The sequence below is a fragment of the Mirounga angustirostris genome, unplaced genomic scaffold (assembly GCF_029215605.1).
Source record: "Mirounga angustirostris isolate CCGP_5_RB_7025 unplaced genomic scaffold, mMirAng1.0.hap1 SCAF_2, whole genome shotgun sequence".
Taxonomy (NCBI): domain Eukaryota; kingdom Metazoa; phylum Chordata; class Mammalia; order Carnivora; family Phocidae; genus Mirounga; species Mirounga angustirostris.
Genome location: NW_026991710.1, coordinates 162683877 through 162703610, shown reverse-complemented (window position 1 = coordinate 162703610; position 19734 = coordinate 162683877). Strand labels below are relative to the sequence as shown.

At 44.5% G+C, this 19734-nt stretch overlaps 1 protein-coding gene across 5 annotated transcripts in view; it reads left to right on the top strand.

The window, feature by feature from the left end:
* CSGALNACT1 (chondroitin sulfate N-acetylgalactosaminyltransferase 1) overlaps positions 1–19734 on the top strand; it is a 343648-nt gene that overhangs the window by 214969 nt on the left and 108945 nt on the right. Inside the window, exon 1 of one of the 5 annotated variants that reach the window (XM_045879961.3) lies at positions 17862–17930. The exons of the other annotated variants lie outside the window; for them this stretch is intronic. The gene's annotated coding sequence lies outside the window, so the exon portion shown is untranslated. Of the gene's footprint in view, positions 1–17861; positions 17931–19734 lie in introns of those variants that run through there. 5 annotated transcript variants of the gene reach the window in all.

Here is a 19734-nt window from a genome sequence, read left to right as displayed (position 1 = left end):
TTGACCCTTGAACAATGCAGGAGTTAGGGGCACCGATCCTCTGCACAGTCAAAAATTTGAGTATGACTTTTGGCTCCCCTAAAACTTTATTAATAACCTGCTGTTCACTGGAAGTCTTTATAACATAAACAGTCTATTCACACAAATCTTACATGTTATATGTACATATCCTGATTTCTTACAATAAAAGAAGTTAGAGAAAAGAAAATGTCATTAAGAAAATCACAAGGAAGAGAAAATACATTTACAGTACTGTACTGTGATTATTGGAAAAAATCCTCATGTAAATGGACTTGCATAGTTCAAACCCATGTTGTTCAAGGATCTGCTGTATTTAGATATTTGAATTCTTTTACTGGCATTTTGTAGTTTTCAGCATGCAGGTCATGTTTTGTTAGATTTACATCCAAGTATTTCAGCTTTTTGCGTGATTGTAAATGCTGTTGTATTTTTAATTTCAGTGTCCACATGTTCATTGATAGTATGTGGATACAATTTGGTTTTGTATTTTCCATATAGATAATCATGTCATCTGCAAATATGGGCAGTTTTGTTCCTTCATTTCCAATCTATATGCCTTTCATTTCATTTTCTTGACTATTACACTAGCTAGAACTCCATTACTAGATCTAATACAAGTTGTGAAAATAGACATCCTTGCTTTATTCCCAGTTCAGTGTTTCATCATTCAGTATGATGTTAGTTGTAGGTTTTTTGTGGATACTCTTTATCAAGTTGAGGAAGTTCCCTGTATTCTTTTTTTTTTTTTTTTTTAAGATTTTATTATTTGAGAGAGAGGGAGAGAGAGGGAGAGAGCGAGCGTGCAGGAACAGGGGGAAGGAGAACCAGAGTCACCGCTGAGCAGGGAGCCAGATGCGGACTGGATCCCAGGACGCCAGGATCATGACCTGAGTGGAAGGCAGACGCTTAACCGACTGAGCCGCCCAGATGCCCCGAAGTTCCCTGTATTCTTAGTTTCCTGAGAGGTTTTTTGTGTTTGTTTGTTGGTTTGTTTCCTGAGAGTTTTTATCATGAATGCGTGTTGAATTTTGTCAAATGCTTTTTTGCATCAATTGATGTGATCATGTGATTTTCCTTCTATAGCCTGTTAATATGGTGTATTACATTAGATTAGATACCTGAGTTCAACTTGCCATACTACAATTGGAATTCTGTTTAGTTTTTAAATTTCCAGAAATTGAATTGGAACATTATGTTTACCTCATTCATAAGATACAAAATCTTATTTTGTACTTGTTAATGTGGGTTTATTGTTTAAATGACTAGAAATGTTTAAAATATTGTTGTTATTAATGGACATTTAATTGAACTAGTGATTTTGAGAATGAGTATATATGCTTTCTAAATGTTTGAATCAAGAGAATTCAGTTGATGAATTTTCCATTACAAGGAGGTCTGCTTTAAGGAGTAATCCACCTTTATCCCATTTTGCTGCTTTCATTGGAACAGAAATTGTAATATTAAGTTATCTCAGACCATCAGTTCTGGAAATAGTTTAAGGAGCAGCTTGGATGATGCAGTCTTCTTTGTGGTGCTAGGAGAATAACCTTAAAAATTTTTTTTGTAGGCTCTTAGAGAACTGGAAAGCTTCACTAATAATTTCATAAAATTAAACATGGGAGAGACTATTTCCTTTATAATTGATTGTATGATGTAGTCATCTACTGATGACTTGGAAATAGGTTTAAAATGTTAAATATATTAGAAACCAATCTCTTTACACTTTCCTTTCCTTACCACAGATGGCTTGATACATTTGCTATCCTTCTTTCTAAACAGTCCTCTGGTCCTCCCTGCTAACTCTGCTCACTTACTTTAACCTGGCAATATCTTTTGGCCATGTCAGCCACCATCTATATTTTGGCAGCTTTCTGGGACTTGAAGTTTCTTTTCTGGGGAAATATTGTGAAGTGCAATGGATATTCAAAAAATCTATTGTTATAATCACCATAGGTCTTTGGGTTACAAACTCCCGACTTGAAGAGGAAAAATTATTCCAACTGCAAGATTAGTTCTAATAAACTGCCTATTATTATTGATTTCTTCCAGGCATTTTTTATACCCCTTTAAACTGTCATTTTCTCCGCATTTTAGGTATGTGCGAGTGAGTTTAGGTCACTTGGGGCTTTTCCATTTGTGATTCAATATTCTATTCCTTCTGCCTTTAGTTCTGCCAAGAAATAGTTCTTGGTAGATTTCATTTAGTCTTTGGCCCCTGACTTAATGGCTTCTGCAGGGTCTTGATCGGTGTGTTTTCCACTAACACACCACAGTCTATGGCAATGTGAGGGATCAGCATTGGGTTCCTCTGGAATTTGCTTCTTTAGTATATAACTACTCTTATGCAGCTGAATATTATATACAACCACGAGCTTGCTAATATCTGGTGTGATTTTTTTCACCCAAATTTATTCCGTTTTTCACACATCACTGAAAAGGATATGTTTTCATTATTATACTTATTCCAGATTTAGACCTTTGGAAAGAAAGAGGACCAAATGCTGGATCTGAGTACCTCAGAACCGTGGGTTTGGTCTAGGGGGAGGGCAAGGGGAGACTTGCCAGAAAATACTGGAGGCTGTATTTTGGGGAATACTGAAGATTCCCTCTCTCTTCCGCTCATGGTTTTGAGAACATCTTTGTTCTTTTTGTTGTTGTTATGTTAATCACCACACATTACATCATTAGTTTTTGATGTAGTGTTCCATGATTCATTGTTTGCATATAACACCCTGTGTTCCATGCAGAACGTGCCCTCTGTAATACCCATCACCAGGCTAACCCACCCCCCCACCCGCCTCCTCCTAGAACCCTCAGTTTGTTTCTCAGAGTCCATAGTCTCTCATGGTTTGTCTCCCTCTCCGATTTCCCCCCCTTCATTCTTCCCCTCCTGCTATCTTCTTCTTTTTTTTTTTTTTAACATATAATGTATTATTTGTTTCAGAGGTACAGATCTGTGATTCAACAGTCTTACACAATTCACAGCGCTCACCATAGCACATACCCTCCCCAAAGTCTATCACCCAGCCACCCCATCCCTCCGACCCCCCACCACTCCAGCAACCCTCAGTTTGTTTCCTGAGATTAAGAATTCCTCATATCAGTGAGGTCATATGATACATGTCTTTCTCTGATTGACTTATTTCGCTCAGCATAACACCCTCCAGATCCATCCACGTCGTTGCAAATGGCAAGATCTGATTCCTTTTGATGGCTACATAATATTCCATTGTATATATATACCACCTCTTCTTTATCCATTCATCTGTCGATGGACATCTTGGCTCTTTCCACAGTTTGGCTATTGTGGACATTGCTGCTATAAACATTGGGGTGCGCGTACCCCTTTGGATCCCTACAGTTGTATCTTTGTTCTTTTTCAGAAGTACCATTTAAGCTTTGTTTTTCATATATCTAAATTTTTCCTCCCCACTTAGATTGCATATTCATTGAAGAGAAGATCTTTAAAAATTTCTCCTGTACTACCACAGCAAGGAGCATTCTGAATATATTATAGTTGCTAAATGGGAACTGAATGTTATCCTGTACCCTCTATGATGGTGATGTACAAAGTGTGCAGGATCCAATCCTTGCTCTCAAAGGGCTTACCATATATTAGAAAGATGTGAAGCACATAAAAATATATGTTCTGAGACATGGTATGAGGCAGGAGAAAGATGAAATCAAAGTGCTTGAAGACTAAGCAGGATAGAATATATAGCAGTAAAGCAGAGCTTCATGAAGAATCTGACATTTGAGGTCAGTCTCAAAGAAGGAGTAGGATTTGGAAAGGGGTATATTAAAAGTAGAGAATGAAAAAGAAAAGACGACCCTTTTAGATAAAATTACAGAATGAGCAAAGGTGTGGCCCTAGGAAACTACCGAGTCCAGCTGATAGCTTGTTTGCTGCTTCCGTGGCAGTAGAGAGAAGGCGGGGTATGTGCGCCCCACCCCCCCCCCAGTCCACGCTGAGGTGCTTCAAAGTCTAGGCATGTGAGCTGACCCCCAACTCTCTATGCCACCTCTGCCAAGGGGTTAACTGGCCTCAACATGTGCAGCCTTGGAGATGGGGGGCTCACTGCCTCTTGAGGTTCCAGCTGTCATTGGGGCATTCTTACCGTGGGGCCCTGGTGGGAAGACTGGCAAGTGGGGAGAAGTCCACATGAGAGGCACCGAGAAGGTCAGCCTGAAGAGTTTCCAGGCAGTTACTTTTTTTAGTCATGATTGAAGCTGTGAGTTTAGGAAAACACTAATGGCAGCTGTGTGGCAGGATGTGGAGTGGGGGCAGCCCTTTTGTGGTGATGAGAACCTAAAGTAGCGAGCTGTTTAAGGGAATAGAAAAGAGAGGACATACCCAAAAGGCTTTTGTAGCACAGACAGTGTTTTTGAAAATACCAAACTAACCTGTTCTTATTCCCAGTAACCCCTAATTGTTCCTTGTTGCCCTGCAGCTTTCTATCAGTTGCAACTGGGATCTTTATTATTTCTAGAGAAGGCTGGGCTTCTGGGATCAAACAGAGTTTGTTTTAAGATCCAGAGTGAGACAGTCTGAAAGCAAGCATTTTTGATTTCCAGAGGCAAGGCTTGGTTGAGAGAGGGAAGGAGGAAAATAGCACGGTAACAGAAAAGGATCTGTGCTTCCCTACGAGCCAGCGCTGACCACCTAAGCATAGAATTTGCAGTCGACCATGGTGTCAATGCAGGATGTGGCATGAGGACTGTTTTCTTGAGAATAGAAAAGAAGAACTCAGACAGCAGGCAGGAAGTAGAGGAGTTCAGAGGGGATAGGCTCTTCCTCTCCCTTCCCAGAGCCTGTGCATCCAGGGGGAAGCTCAGGTGAGAGAAACCCTGGGGCACTGTCTGCTGGAAAGGGATTGAGCTCTGTACTAGACAGTACCTGATGCAGAAACACTCGAATCTGACCAAGAAGAATCACTGGATTGCAGTGAGCACACCTGAACAGGGTAGGATGGGCAGCTTGCTCCATGCAGCCTTGGGGCATGAAAGCAAAGTTAAATTCAGTTGTAGAAAATAAAGTTGTCTTCTTCCAAAGAAGTCATAGTTGACATAAAATCTCACCTTGGCTACACTCTGAAGACGTGAGGTGTTCCAACTGCTGGGAGGTGAGTTAAGGTTTTACCACCATTTCACACTTGAGAAACTTAGAGAAGGTCTGTGGTTTGCCAGGGTTATTTATATTTAGTTGGTGCGCTGTGCTAGGAGGGGAATGTGGAGATGCCACTGAATCATAACTTTTGACTGACAACTACAGGGACGTCAGAGTCCAACCCTAGAATTTTCCCAGATCAGAGATCTTAAATAAATGGAGTGATCCACTCAGAGCTGTGTATCTGTGTCAGGAGGAGCAATGCTTTCTGGAGTTTCTTCACTAGTCCAGTGTATGTCTGATCAGCCTGGAGAAATTATTATCTATTCCATTTGACATCCATTTCCTTTCTTAATTATGTGCCGATAGGAGTGAACATTCTGTCAGGCTGATTAAGTAATTACTTTACATTCATCTAGAAAGCTTGTGCTTTGGGGATTTAAGTTTTTTCATCACTAAAATAAGGATGATAGATATCTGATTTCTTAGTAGCATGTCAGGAGGATTTAGAAAACAATTTTGTCTGTCCCGAGTTTCCGGCTCTGTGGAATCAGTCTCAGATTTTTCATTTCATTTAGTAGGAAGTGGCAACTCTACCAGGTCACCGAACCCAGAGCAGAGCTCAAGTTCAGGCGTGAACGGGTTGCGTGAATGGGTTGCGTGCAGCACGTTGCTATGGGGAGTGGCAGAGAAGAGCGCGGCAGCCTCGGTGCAGCCGCACTGGACGCAGTAGCTTCGCAGGGGCCTGATTGCAGTGCAGTGTTTGTGTTGAACAGAACTGCTCCTCTCACTCATTTTGTGTGACTCTTATTTTCCTCCATCCCCTTCTCAGACTATCTTTGAAGTGAGATGTAATGTCCTGCAAACTTCGTGGATAATTGCCTTTTTCTGCTTCACTAGTGGTTCCACAATTTTTTGGAAGGAATTTCCTGAATTATAGTAAATTTGATACATTGCCATTATGATTTATAAGTGTAGAGACTGAACAAATCCATGCAAAGTCTATTAGTTATCTATGTTAACGAAGGAAAGAGTTGCAGGTAGTATGGAATTTTACATATATATTTGGGGGTTCAGTGCATCAGCACCATTTCCGCTTACCATCTTTTCATTCACTCCTGTTCTTCATACTTACAGTCTGTAATGGGGAAGGGGGCTTGTGGTGGTGGTCAATTAAGTGTTAATCAGAGCTCAAATCCTAAAGTCAAACAAAGCAGAGGGAAACAGGGTCCTCTTCAGGATTCAGCTCTCACCCACTTGCTGCCTGTCTTGAGCTGAGACCCAGAGGCCTCACTGCTCACGTGGATATCGTGGGCTTCTTCCTGTCACACACCTTTCCAGCTATCGCTTGCCTTCTTACTCTTCTTCCGAACTTCTTGAAAAAGTTTCTGTATTCATTGCCTCTATTTCCTTCCTACTCTTTAATCCACTCTCCTGTGTCATTCGTACCCATCAGTCCACTAGACGAGTTTTCCACTGAGTTACCAGTGATCTGCATGTGGGTTCAGCTCGGGGGTGTTTTTTCAGTTCTCAGTTTACCTGATTTCTCAGCAGCATCTGACATTGTTGATTTTGTATTCTTCTTAAAAGAATATTGTTAACATTTTCAAACTGAAAGATTTTATTAAGAGTATAATAACCCCAGGGGCACCTGGGTGGCTCAGTTGGTTAAGCGACTGCCTTCGGCTCAGGTCATGATCCTGGAGTCCAGGGATCGAGTCCCGCATCGGGCTCCCTGCTCAGCGGGGGGTCTGCTTCTCCCTCTGACCCGCTTCCCTCTCATGCTCTCTGTCTCTCATTCTCTCTCTCAAATAAATAAATAAAATCTTTAAAAAAAAAAAGAGTGTAATAACCCCATATACTCTCCACTGAGTTTAAGAAATAACATTTTAGCAACATTAACACTTATTTCCTTATAGAGCTTCCAAAGGCTCTATACTGCTCCCTACTCCTACAAGGTAACTACTCTTATGACCTTGGTGTTTGTGGGGTCTTAGGGTATCAATATATTTATCTTCCTCATCTGAGTTCTGTCAATATCCTCCAGCCAAGGACCATCAGGAACGCAGTATTTGGACACGCTGGGTTTATTACTTGTTGCAGCAAGTGAGAACACATGCCATGGAGAATCGTGGGGTCTCAGTAAAAAGGTGGTAGAGAGAACCTATTCTGTGGATTTGGGTTTTAGTTGGATGATTTGCAAGAGAGTCTGAAGAAGAGGAGATATACTCCAGAATAGATGCTGTCAGAGAGCAGGAGTAATTCTCTGATTAGGTATATCAATAAATCTTATCTATTGGGAGACTAGAATAAAGATAACGTAACTGGTAAAGAAGTAGCCGTTGATCGTTTTGGCTGAGAAAGGGATGTTAGATATTTTGTGGGTGACACATTGACTTTGTTTTTGTGATTGGACAAAATGATGAAGTGGACTTACTTTGTTTCTTTCATCATGGTCTCAGAGTAACCTTGTTTGAGGCTGGTATTCTTTGAGATGGTTTATGTGTAGTAGGAGAATACATGGCCTTGCTAGGCATGTTGGGCAGCTTCTGATCATTGGGATTGCTTTCTTTTTTTTTCTTTCTCAGTTCTATACAAGTTGAGAAATCGAATTCAGGCAGATGGAGACCAAAGTATCAGCTTGGTTATAAGGTTAATTTGAAGAACATAGTTTGGATATGTGGTGAAAATGGGCTTCCTGATATTGGACCCAGGATAGCAGACTTCCCTCCTCAGTCATGGGTAGCTCTGGCCGTGCTCAGGCCGACCCACGCAGGGCCTCTCTCTCCCAGTTCACAACAGTATGGAGTTGGAGGCCGTTCAGAGTCAGAGTTTCTACAGACTCAGAACCAGATGTGCTTCTTGCTCTGTACTTTCCCTAAGTTGTCTCATCCACTCTCAGGGTTTGATGACCATTTTTTCCCAATGACCCCAATCTGTATCTCCAGGCTAGACTTCCTCTCTGATATGTTATTCTCCATCTCTACCTGGATGTTTCAGAGCACTGCAACTTCACATGACTCAGGCCAAATTCATAATCTCCTCCCTAAATTCAATGTCCCAGGTCCCCATAGCCTGACCCTACAGCTTCACCCCACATTCCAGCCACCCTGATCCACCTGCACAGTCTATATGCACCATGTTGCCTCACGCCTCCAAGCTCTGCCATTTGGTCATTTCTGCCCGGAATGCTCTTTCATTCTTTGTCTGCCTTGCTACACTCTTCTTTCAAGGCCTACCTCAAGTGTCATCTCCTACAGAAAGCCTTTTTGGAACCCTCTAGGTTGGATTGAATACTCCTGCTCTATGTCGATCTCTTCTTACCTTTTGCTCCTCTATATAGCAATTAGTTCATTGATTTATCTATTCATGTGTCTGTCTCCTTCACTATATCTTAAACTCCTTGAGGCCAGGAACTCTATCTTATTCATCTTTATATCTTGAGATACATCTATATCTATACATAGATACCTCCGTACTTTGATCTTATGCCTATGTATCTATAGATACATGGGTAGATACCTATCTATCTATATTGATAGATAGAACTAGATGTCTAATAGCTTAAACTAGACTTGGCACTTAATGAGTGTTCAGTAAATGTTTGTTAAGCTACTTGTTGTCTAAAGACTTTGTTAACATTTTGTCTAGACCTGGAATGACCAGAGCTTTGGTAATTTTAGTATTGAAAAGAGTAAGCCAAGTATTTTTTAATCTGGTTGTATTTTACTTTACTCGAGATATAGTCCAGAAAAGTAGTATTTAGATTGAAGTTTGTGAAGTACACAACATTTTCTTATTAAATTACATATTTTCAGCAAATGGTTTACTTTTTTTTTTTTTTAAAGATTTTATTTATTTATTTGAGAGAAAGAGAATGAGAGACAGCATGAGAGGGAGGAGGGTCAGAGGGAGAAGCAGACTCCCTGCTGAGCAGGGAGCCCGATGCGGGACTCGATCCTGGGACTCCAGGATCATGACCTGAGCCGAAGGCAGCCGCTCAACCAACTGAGCCACCCAGGTGCCCGCAAATGGTTTACTTTCATTTCTGATTGACTGTGTCGTAGATTAGGACTCCTAATAGTTCAGGTAATATCATTATCAGTCAAGTAAGCATTTTTCATTTTATCTATAATTTTTATCTGTAAATCATAAATTTATCTGTAATTTTAAGTTAAGGTCCTTTGCAAAATGGCTGTCCTAACCTTCTATGAAGGGCATGCAAGTGTCTGGGATGGAAACCTTCTCAGTCCCATGTCCTTCCGCTGGGGCCCCGGGATTTCAGGGGACTGGTGCGTGGGAGGTGGGATTCGACCTCAGGCGGCTTTAGTGGGCCCTGCCAGGAATCCCTCAGCTGACAGCAGAGAGGAGACGCCTCTGTTCTCACCCATTGGCGCTGACAAGTTTCTTAGGTTGTTGACCTGTGGCTCCAGGTGTCCCTATGACTCAGCTACCCTGTCAGGGCTGGCTGCCGTGCTCCAGGCTGGCAGCTTCCTTCTGAGTCTTTTACTATGGCTTTCTGAGCAAGGCTTTGGTGGTCTCAGCTCATCTTTTAGAGCTGGGCCACACACTGAGCAGTCTCTACCATCTGCCCCTCCTCTCTCGGAGGAGAGGGAAGGCTGAGTGGGGTTGTCCGGGCAGGACTCTACAGAGAAGGCCCCTCAGAACACACCTGGTGCCAGGTAAGAGACGAGCACTGTGTGTAGGGGACTCTGCTGAGGGGGAAGGGCAGGAGGAGCAAGGAGCTGGAGGAGAGAGGCAGGTGCCATTGATCTGAGAACAGACTTGATTGAATTGCAATTCCTATGTAAACAAGGATTTATTTTTCCGATTATCACCTCCTAATTTGGTTTTCTCAAGCAATATTCCTTTGAAATGTCTGCAGGTTCTTAGCGCCAGTCATAATGAAGATAAAAGCGGTAAGGATACCACCCATTGGGAGTATTTCTGTTTGTACTCTGCAAAGCAGTTTCACATTTGTTTAAAGAAAATTGACATTATTTTTCATCACCTTTGCAATGAGGATTGTGTGCCCTGGAAGAAGACTTCTGCCCTGGCAAATAAATTGGACAAAGAACACAAAAGTTCCATGCTGAGGGGCATGCTTGCTTTTCTGAATTGGGTCTGATGATGTGGTCAGTCTGTGTTCTACACTACTGGTGGATTTCTGTGGTCACTTCTCGTCACTTCTCAGAGCTGGCATGCTGCTTTACACGTGTCTGCAGTGGAGACTATGTCCTTGTTTTCTCTTCTGCTTCTTTTGTCTGATTCCTTTTTTTTTTTTTTTAAAGATTTTATTTATTTATTTGATGAGACAGCGAGAGCGCACAAGCAGGGGGAGCAGCAGAGGGAAAGGGAGAAGCAGACTCCCCACTGAGCAGGGAGCCCGATGCCAGGGCTCGATCCCAGGACCCTGGGCTCATGACCTGAGCCGAAGGCAGGTGCTTAACCTACTGAGCCACCCAGACGCCCCTTTTTGTCTGATTCTTAAACTGAGGCTGTAGAACGTATGACAAACGTACCCTTCATTGTGTTGTATCACGGAGCCAGCAGATGGAAATAAACATGCCAGGCATCAGCAAGCAACAGTGCTAGTCCATGGCAGCTGAGGAAAGTCCTTAAAAATCTTACCTCATGATAGGCTTTTAATAGAGAGAAAGCAATGTTCATTAAAAGCTGAACCCTCCTTAGACTCACTATTCCACAGAATAATTGCACTCATATCAATCTCGAGACCCATTAGCTTGGTGCCAAGAAAAAAATTCCAACTCTGCTTTCTAGATAGAAGGAGCTATATTAAACAAACAAACAAACAAACAAACAAACAAACAAGGACGAATACCCAATGCCCATTGCATTTCTTTTCACCTTGCCCCAGGGCATATGAAAAAGGGTTGAACACTAAGAAACACAATCAGACCAAAACTCTCCCCAGTGTCCCCATTTCTACCCAATAAAGAATACCTTGAAAAGTTCATCTGAAAGTTCTCTGGTCCTTCCAACCAAAGCAGTCTTTCTCTGCTCTGAACTACAGCAGCATTTTGTTTCTATTACTAATGATTGATCGTAGTCCCCTAGTATCTCAGTTATTTTTATACCTGTCCCTCCCAGGGGACCATTACCCTTGTGAGGACAATTGACTCTCCTCTTTATCCCCTACCATAGTTGACATGGTCCCTTTCACACAGTAAACATTCTATACATACTTGATGAGTGAGTGGATAAAATTCATATTAATTGGCACATCAGTGCAGAATTTCAGAAAAATTATTTTCTGTGTTCATGATATAATGGAGTGTTTGCTTCTTACGAGAGTCCCATATCCCTTTCCGGTAAAGCAGGGTGGGTGTGGACTGAGCATGTGGTGTTTTCAGAGCTGCACTCATCTCCCCTAGGCGTCTGGTGCATTGCGGGTCACTGTAGCCTGGGATGAAACTGTGTATGTTTTGCTCTTTTGACATTATGTAGCGCAGTTGTAGAAATTGTAGCAATTGTTGCAGATTCACGTAAGTCATCAAAAGGATAATATTCCAATTTATCTTTCAGGAAAGAGGCATTTTATGCCTGTTGCCCGTCTTGGGCAGCTTTGAACTGAGGGCTGTTAGGTATCAGGATAATGATGTACAGTCAAAAGAGGGAATCCGGGGACTCTTCTCACCAGAGGCATTGTGAAGCCTTATTTTGGGAAGCAGCTTTCATTGTTGTTTGAAGTTTTCTTTTGAACCCCAGGAATATCTCCAGTACCAGCAGGTGAAATCAGAACACTAGTGTATTGTCTTATATCATTTGGAGCTACCGGAAAACTGCATTTCAAAAGTATCCTAGGAGGTTCTGAGATTTCTCCCAAACAGTCCCTTTAATAGTGACTCAGCAGGTCTGACAGCCGAGTTGTGCCCAGGGTCCATGCAGTCAGTTCTCTGGTCGGTAAAGTTTGCTTGCAGCTTGCTCTCTCATGTCCATAGCTCTGTACTATATCATCCTGAGGCCCAAACAACGTTGAAGAAGCTCAAGAAAACCGCCCCTGTGCCCTTCCACTCTGCCTGGAGACTGCGCTAAGCCTTTCAATGCGATTGCCTTTTAAAACTCCCTCTGCACCACTTGGTGTAAATGGCAGAGAACTTTTCAGATTCATTACAAATTCCTTTTTCTTTTCCTTTTCTTTCTTTCTTTCTTTCATTTTTTTTTTTTTTTTTTTAACTGGGCTTTACAGGGACGATAGGGATGTGAGAGAGTTACTTTGATTTGAACTTTTGGGAGTGTCGTTCAGAGGCAAGAGACCGGGAGTGTGGAGCCCATAAATGTGTATAAACATCAGCTATTCCTCCTTGGTTGACTTTTCTGAGCAGTGAAATGGCGTCAGTGTCAGGCTTGTATGTGGGGGTTTGGGCCTCACTTTGGCTCGCACTGATTACATGTGAGCTTTGTGCCCGGTGCTTCACGTGCATTATCTCATTTACTTTCAGAAGGACCTGAGGCCCTCTCTGTGCTCCTGTGCTTGGGAAACTAAGGCTGAGGGAAGCCAAGCAACTGTAGGACCGAATAGTCTGCACCCTAGAACCTGTCCTCTCAGCCACTGAGCTGTACTGATAGGATAGAAGGGGACACGAGGTAGTGCTTCGAGAGTTAAAACAAATATAAATGTGAAGTCTTATCGAGGTGCAGGAATTGGTAGAGCAGGCACTTGCCCGTGCAGATAATTCAAAGAATGCAGGCGGGGGCCTCCTAACAGAGACCTCCCCCTCTACCTGACATTCCACGGGCTGTGCCACGTCCACATGTCCAAAACCAAGCTTGTCTTTCTGCTAAATCTCTTGTGTGTTGGCTTTTTCAGTGGTAGCCCCATCCTGTGAGTCACACAAGCTAAATCCTAGGCCTTGTTCTTGGTGGACACTTTCTTTCTCCCTCTTGTCTGATTGGCATCCACATCTTGGAGGTGGTACCCAAGAAAACCTTCTTGAATCCACCCTACCCCCATATTTCGTGCTGCTGCTTCCATGTGCCTTCGTTGGAATACTGAGGTGGTGGGTGGCTTCTTACCTGGCCCTCTAACGGCGGTCTTTCCGCCTGCAGCCTGGCTCAGCCCTGCCCATTTGCTAGGATTCAGTTCTGATCTTATCTAAAAATTTAAATGGCTGGCTTATCTAAAAACTTAAATGGCTGGCTAATCATCACCTGTAGAATAAAGTTTACATCCCCTGTCATGATATAAGGGCTGGTTGTAGTCTGTGCAGACTGCATTATAAAGTACCATCGATTAGCGGTGTAACAAACAAACACTGATTTCTCACAGTTCTGGAAGCCAGAAGTGCGAGATTAGGGTGTCAGCATGGTCGGGTTCTGGTGAGAGCTCTCTTCTACACCGGGCTCTTTGCTATAAAACCTTTCCGAGCTCCTCTCCTGCCCCCTTACCGTCCAGCACTGTGCATTGTGCAGTTCCACATCAGCCTTCTTTCTGCTCTTCCCCATTACCATGAACACTGCTCCGCTGAGCATGTAGCAAGCTATAGAGAAGCCGTGTAGCATAGTGATCAAGAGCACAGATGACGGAGACATACTGCCTGGATGAGAAGCCCAGTTCTGTCGTTTCATTGCCAAATGACTCAGGCAAATGACTAACCTCTGCCTAGATGTCCTTATCTGCAAAATGGGTATGATATTAATAGAACCTGTATCATAGGAGACATCAGAGAAGCTGGAGGAAGATGCAAATAGAGTGGGATCATAGATAGAAAGGCAAAAGTTTACAGAAAGAGCCTGGACTATGTTAAGAGTGACACAGAGAATATGTTTGTGGAATGTTACATAGTATTAAACTGTAAGACAAACTTAGATTAAGTAAGTACTCTGTGCTATTTAGCTTATGTAGAAATGGGACAGTGTTTCTGGTGGATAAATTTCTTGATAGGAGCAATGTCTTGAAATATTTTTAGCCAGTACCTTAATAATCAGTTAACCCTCTAGCAGGGACAGTTGACTCTAAGATAGGCTTGGTAGGGGTATTGGGAGTGGGCGCTGAAGAAGGGGTAGGGAAACCTGCAAGAGGTGCTCATAGGCGCAGTGGACCGGAACAGAATCTACTTGTAGTCAGTGCAAGGTTTTATTTTTGTGAAAAATAATAATACATCTTACATTTATGTAATATTGGACATCCTCCTGTTAATTTTTTCTCTATTACTGGTTCTATTTCCAGATTGAGATAGATGGCGCAAAGAGAGAAGGCTTTGCTGATCTAGCTTCGTGGGGTTTCTAAAATAATTCTGCACAATCCGTGCTTTCTCTAGTCCTGTTACATAATAACCACTTGCTAAAAGAAAGCCGCTCCTTTGTGTGCTGCTCTCTTCCTCGTAGGTGGGGAGGAAAGAGGAGAACCGAAAGGTGGTAGGCTGTTTATTTCATCTGGACTGAAAGCAGTTATCTTCTCAACCCTTCTTACCCCAAACACGCCAGCAGAACACGTCAAGTAACTCATGAGAGTGGCTGTCAGCACTGGTTTGATGCAGGATGTTTCCAGCGGTGGTTCCTTCAGGCGTCTGATGGGGGCGGAGAGCGGCAGTGCTCGTGCCTTCTTTCACGAGACTGGAGGCCGCCCAGACTCACGCACAGCATCATGCCGACTGATGCCCAGGCCCAGGGAGGAGGGCGAAGAATGACAGCCCTGGGAGAAGGCAGCACACTCTAGTCATGAGCAGACTACATATGCCAGAGAGAACAGGCTTCTTGGTCATTGTTCTTTGCACACTCAAGCAGGGAATCCCACCTTAGAGGAGCCCAAGATGGAGAAGGGGGGCGGAGTTCCCCCAACTCTGACCTTCAGGTCAGAGTGCCATTTTGCTTTGAGAGACTGGTATCTATGGGCCACTCCTCTTTGGAGGCCTGTTTTGTCCTGTTTCTAGGGCTTTCCCCGCCGTGTGTATTCTCAGCTTCTGGCTCTTTCTCTGTGGCCCTGTTTGTGGGCATTGCCTCCCCTTGCTGTTTTTCTCTAATTCCACACGTTGCGTAGCTCTGTCTATGCCTGGCAGCATCAGGCTGATGGAAGTAGGTGACTGTGGTGGTGTGGAGGCCCACTAGCTGCGTGGGAAGGTCACTGGCCTCCCCAAATCCCAGCTTCTGCATCTCAGAGAACAGGGATCAACGACTCACATGTGGTTTAGGTAAGACAGCCCGTAATGCATGAGGCCTAGTGATTCTCTGGTGGTCCTCAGTGGTGCCCCCTCCCCCTCCCAGGGCTGCCTGAACAGACGACCCAGGTGAGCACTTTTATCTTATCTGGGAGCTCTGTGTCTATAAATGTTTTAAAGCCATTGGGCGGTGCATGGTAGAGGCATTTGGTAAACATTTTTTTAAAGATTTTATTTATTTATTTATCTGTGAGTGAGGGGAGGGGCCAAGGGGGAGGGGGAGAAAGAATCTTAAGCAGACTCCACCCTCAGCGTGGAACTCCACACGGGGCTTGATCCCACGATTCTGAGATCGTGACCTGAACCCATACCAAGGGTCAGGCACTTAACCGACTGCGCTACGTAGGTGCCCCAGTAAACCTTTTTTCTCATCCTCCTCTTCCTTCTCCTGTCCGCTAATAAGGGGCATGGATCATGTTATCAGAAAGGAGAGAAGTCCACTTTCCTCTCTGTGCTGCCTTCACTCCAACTAACGTGCGGTTCATCTCATTCTGGAGCCTCCTCAGCCTCCGTGGCATCGTGTGACGTGATTCACACCTCTGACCTCACCTTGGAGCTGATAGCTACCACTCAGCAACTCTGGCATCTGCTCAGGGCTCTGTGCTTATCACTGAGCTAGAAGGTACTTGGCTGTGAGCATTGCTCACACTTAATTAGTCCCCTCCTTGTTAATTAACAGCGTGCATTTCCCTGGAAGCTGTGCTGTGTGACCTTGGGAATGTGGTCTCCTGGGGGGGGAGGGGTGCCTTTGCCTGAATCTGCATGGATGCCGGGGCTGACTTTGGCCTACACATGAGGGTATTCGTTGACACACGGTGAATGGCCATTGCCTGGGCATCTCCTTTTGCCATGCTTTGGAGGAAAGAGGTGAGAAATCAGTGTTTGGCAGGAAAGAGTTCCATAGTGATTCCAGCCAGCATCTTAACCATCTGAGAGATGTTCTCTTTTGCTCCTTTCAAAGAAGAACATCTCTCAGTTGATTAAAAATTCGACTTACTAGGGTGCTTTTTGGTGGAGCTGTCTTCAACCTGATATGTGGGTATAAGCTCTTGGCATCTGCTCAGAGCACTGGCTGGCGTGTTGCCGACGTCTTCTTTCCTGGCTCCAGCCGTGGGGCCAGGGCAATGCTTGCACTGGCCATGGCCGGGACCGGCATTATTTCTAGGGATAGCATGAGTTTGCGGAGCTGGTAAGCGATATGGAAATGCAAACCCTAGCTAAGTGGAGAGGTCAAAAATTTCACAGAAACAGTGCTTACTGCCACATCTGAGGGGCTGGACAAGCTCATAAATAGGAAGGTTCATTTTGAGTTCAGAAGCAAGAAAAATCAGACATGATGGTTGCAGAATGAGGAATGGGTCTCAGCAAGCAGTCCAGGATTATTAAGGGTGATGAACAGGATAGCCCAGTGGGTAAGAAGAGCAGGGTGTTAGCATCAGACGAAGCTGGGTTTGAAACCAGGCTTGGCTGCTTGCCCCTGTGCACCTTGGGCAAATGACTTCACTGCTCTAAGCCTCGGTTTCCTTGTCTTTAATGGGGGATAATAAGACTTAGCTCATAAGATTGTTTTGAGGATTAAATGAGATAATGTTTATAAAGTGCTTAGTGTGATGTCTGGCCCGAAGTAAATGCTCAGTAAGTGGTTGTGATTATGAGCAATGAGTTTTGGAAGCCTGGTTTCACAGGGTTCTCATTTGGTGGGGCTGGGCGGCTCCACCAGCTGCAGAGAGCCCCGCGGGACTGAGGGGGAGACGGAGACTAGGCAGGTCCGTCTGCAGTGTTTTGGCAGCTGACTCAGCCCTGTGTACGTGCTGGAGACACTTTCCTGCTGGGAAGAGGTTCTTTATTAGACTTATTCTCAGTCCCTTGAGTAATGCCTTCTTGTGCCAGGACCCTTCTCTCTTTTCCCTCTGTAGGCTCCATGACTGCCCCCTGTGCTGGCTGATTCCCTAGGACCCTTCTTGAAACAAGGTTGGAGGTAGCGAGGTAGGGCGAGGGTGGGGGGAGAATAGTAAATCTATGCATATTCAGGAAGCCCCCCTCTATCAGTTCTTCCCTTTGAAGTTTCACCAGCAAATTAAAAACCAAAATCAAAACAAGAGAGGATAGCAGAAACAGTTTAGACCTGTTTCCTGACTTTTTGGCTTGTGTGGTTGTGATTAATCTCTGTACCTTCACTTTCTGACTAGCAGACCCCATTTCTTCTACCACATTTCTTTTTTCCTGCTTTGAGGTAGGGAAAAGGGAATCAGAATGATTCTCTCAGGAGACCAGTGTGGAGTTGAGGGGATGGAAGCGTACCTCTCACCTAAGAAGTTTTCAACCAACAAGTAGTCAGCCCCGTTCCTTTGGGCTGCTCTCTGCTGGTCCCTGGAGGACATGCTCTCAGAGCCAGGTTATAGGGAGGACCCGCAGAACAGACCAGCTGAGTCTGAGTCCTCTAGGAAGGGAGGGGAGTGCGTTCCTGGCAGCAGTCTGGACATGTGGCCTGGCGGCAGGTGTTGGACACCCTGGGACTGAGTCAGTGTGGTCCAGAGACAGGAAAGTCACTCTGAGAAGGGGACAGCAAGGCAGGCGCCCCGGGCTGTGGAATTTGCTGTTGACTGGGGGCCATGGAAACGAAGGTCAGTAACCCCCTGAAGCAAAGGTCCCTGGGGGTGCCCAGGAAGGTTCATCAGGGTGAGAAAACAAACAAACAAAAAATGTTCTCCTGCATTATTTTAAGAGTGCTGTTTTGTGAATACATAATACAACAATGCTGTAAAACGTGTATGTAACTTATAAGTGAGTAAATTTACATACTTCTCTATCATCTGTATGTCAAAAGTTACTTATCACCTGGAATGTGCTATCATGTTTGATAAGTTTGGAGACGGCTGACGGTGAGGCCCAAGGTCGGGGAAGGAAAGCAGCGAAACTGCTGACATGACGAGGCCACAGCCTGCGTAGCCCCCTCTCTGTGTGAGGGCAGAGCCTCGGGCCCAGGCCAGGTGGCTGCTCTCAGGGCTGGACGAGGTCAGGGAGGAAAGCTTCAGACTGCTCCTGGCCCGTTCGACTCCACTCTGGGTGTTTGACTGTCGACTTCGCTTGGAAGCCCATGGGATCTGGGACTCGGCTGCAGCACCTCTTCATTTTTAGGCGGTGATACTGCTCCGCTTCCCTCCTTGCTTCAGCTCTTCATTCGTTGTCAGGAACATACCCGAGGATAAAGCATTTGGCACTAGAGAAGATGCTGACTTTACTCATGGGGAAAAAGAAACCTGCATTGCAGAAAGCGCTGTGACACCTGGGAACCCCAGCTCTAACGCTTCCAGGTGGATGTGGTTTAGGGAGATTATGAGCTCTTATGCCCATTTTTGGGCTGTTTTCACTTCTTTGCAAGTGCCTCAACCCTAAACGAACTGTGCACAAGAGGTAGATGATTGTGGACTCAACAAAGCAGTTTCAGGAGTTGGTTGTATATACTCATTTCCTTTAAGAGAAGGCAGATGGAAAAATCTTGGGAAAATCCGTAAACAGAATGCACTGGGAGTAGGCGCTGTGAGCTTCAAGGTTTTTCAGCTCTCATGATGGCTTTTTACCTGTTTTCTGTTGAATTTTGCAGAAATGTGCTCCACTTCTGCCATATGTGATCGGCCACTCATCTCAAACCCCCAGGACAGTGTGGGAGGCAAACACACAGCGGGATGAAAGCCCACAGGAGACAATGTTGAGGGTCAGATTGGGAGCTCCTTGCATGGGAGAGTCAGGCCAAGGTGGACAGAATTCTAAAGGAAGTCATGTGTTTGAGTAAAGTTTACAGTGTTACATACATTTACATTACATATACATTTTTGAGAGCATTTGGAAGCTCTTTGAATAAGAATCCTCGCATGATGCCTTTTCCACACACGTCCAGGATGCTAAATATTCCAAGAGATAGAACCTCCATTTATGTTCTGTTAGTACAGCTAATCCTTTGACTGAAGGTTAGCTTGTGGCCTTGGCATCAAAGAGCTGACTGTATGGGCCAGAGTGGAATAGACTCGCATGGTCGTGTTGGGGCTTTGGGCTACCACTTCCTGGCCCAGGAGACATTGCTTGTTTTCTTCCCCCCATCAACCCTCTTGGCTGTGCCTGCACATAGGGTGGAGATGTCTTGTAGAATTTATTGCCGCCCCTTGAATGGTTTCCTTTATCGGTCACAAGGCCTGTCATTGTAGTGTGTAGAACTGCCTGACCTGGTCTCACTGTGAAGCCACTGTCCTTTCTGCCTGCTGCCGACCCTGACGGTGTGGCATCCATGGGTGTCCTGGAATCCTTGGTGATTTATGAGCATCTTGTGGCCATTAATAGACACATCTTGGCAGGCTCTCTGTCACCGCACACAGCTCTTGTGACCCAAATGTTCCCTGGGATCTGTAGAGTGAAGTGCCTACACCCATCCTT